The following is a 1,955-nucleotide window of genomic DNA, read 5'->3' as shown; positions in this document are numbered from 1 at the left end:
GGGCCTAATCAGAGCTTTTTAAAGTCTCAGTAGCACATCGCTGCTTTTATATTCCAACTGTCTTGAGATAAATGAAAACATCGCATTCGTTTTCTTAATCACGGATTCAACCTGCATGTTTACCTTTAGAGAATCCTCGACTAGCACTCCCAGATCGCTTTGTAGTTTGGCTTTATTAATTTTCTCACCGTTTGGAAAGTAGTCCATGCTTGTATTCTTTTTTTCCAAAGTGCAAGACCTCGCGTTTGCTCACATTGAATTCCATCATCCATTTCCTGGACCACTCTCCCAAACTGTCGAGATCATTCTGCAGCCTCCCCACTTCCTCAGTACTACCTGCCTGTCCACCTAACTTCGTATCATCAGCAAACTTTGTTAGAATGCCCCCAGTCCCTTCATCAAGATCGTTAATATATAATGTGACTATGCAGGTAACCATGCCTGGGATCCAATCAACAACAAGTCCAGCAGTAACTTTAGTACAATTGCCGAATGGGCAGACTGTCTAAGTGCAAGGAGTTATCCAAGCAGCTCAGTCCTCAGTCATACAGTCCCCTCAAGTTCAGACTGTTCAGAATACGACGGTTCTTGAAAATGAGGACTCCCAGGAATCTGTGGATAACATGACTGACTCTCAGAAACGTAGAGAAATTCTACCGAGACGGCCTTCATACAGGAAAATCCTGGATGAACTTTCTTCTGATCCCCCCAGTGTGCCAAGAAATCGATGAGGAGTAATCAGAAGAGTCTGTCTCAACCATTACGACAATGACAATGCAGACACCCATCTATCAGACTAGCAGCGGACAATACATTGCTATTACACAGGGGGGAGCAATTCAGTTGGCCAAAAATAGTACAGATGGAGTGCAAGGATCCAGACACTAACAATGACCAACGCAGCTACAGCCAAGGTTGGAGCAGCCATTATACAGTATGCACAGAACCCTGATGGACAGCAAATCTTTTTGCTGGGCAGAATTTTGATAGAAATTGTCCCAATGTACAGACACAGCATGGGTCCATGAAGGGCAGGGCATGCTTGACCAATCTTTGGAATTCTATGAAGACATTTCAAGCAAGGTGAACAACGGGGACGCAGTGGATGTGGTGTAGCTCGATTTCCATAAAAACCACCAACAAGGTGCTGTGAAAGAGGCTGTTGCAAAATATAAGTGTGCAAGGTGTAAGGGGTAGAAGATTGGTTGACTAATAGGAAGCAAAGTGTGGGGATAAATAAGTATTATTTACTTATTGACAAGTAGTGTGCCTCAGGGGTCGGTGTTGGGACTGCAATTATTTACAATTGATTCAGATGATTTGGAGTTGGAACCAAATGTAGGGTGTCAAAGTTTGAATGTGACACTAAGATGATTAGCGGAACAAAGTGAGTCGAGGACTGTGAAACTTTGCAGTGGAACATAGATACATTGAGTGAGTGGGTAATGGTCTGCCAAATGAAATAGAATGTTTGTAAATATAAAGTTTATATTGTTTGGTTGTAGTAACATTTTAAAAAAGTGGCATCATTTGCTCTGCAGAGGGACCTGAGAATCCTTCTGCGTGAAGGTTGGTCACCAGGTACAACAATCAGTTCAGAAAACAAATGGAATTTTGTCCTTCATTCCTGAAGGGATAGTGTTTAAAAGCAGAGGTTATTTTCCAGCTGTATTTGTGTGCTGGTGAGGCCACACCTGGAGTACTCCATGTAGTTTTTATCACCTTAGTTGAGAAAGGATGTACTGGCACGAGAGGAGGGTGCCGAGGATGTTAACTAGGTTGTCTCCGGAGTTGATGGGTGTTGGCTTAAGAGAGACTGATTAGATTGGGATTATATTCATTGGAGTTCAGAAGAATGGAAGCATATAAAATAATGAATGGTATGGATAAAATAGAAGTAGAGAGATGTTTCCATTGGAAGGTGAAGCTAGGACAAGAGGGCATCACCACAAGAC

General features: G+C 42.6%; 1 pseudogene; it reads left to right on the top strand.

Annotated features, from left to right (window-relative positions):
- The first annotated feature begins 434 nt into the window (after positions 1-434).
- LOC122546797 lies at positions 435-1,028 on the top strand (annotated as a pseudogene).
- Positions 1,029-1,955: the final 927 nt, after the last annotated feature.

This window comes from Chiloscyllium plagiosum, unplaced genomic scaffold, assembly GCF_004010195.1.
Source record: "Chiloscyllium plagiosum isolate BGI_BamShark_2017 unplaced genomic scaffold, ASM401019v2 scaf_732, whole genome shotgun sequence".
NCBI lineage: Eukaryota > Metazoa > Chordata > Chondrichthyes > Orectolobiformes > Hemiscylliidae > Chiloscyllium > Chiloscyllium plagiosum.
Note: the sequence above shows the minus strand (reverse complement) of the source record. Positions and strands in the feature narration are given on the sequence as shown.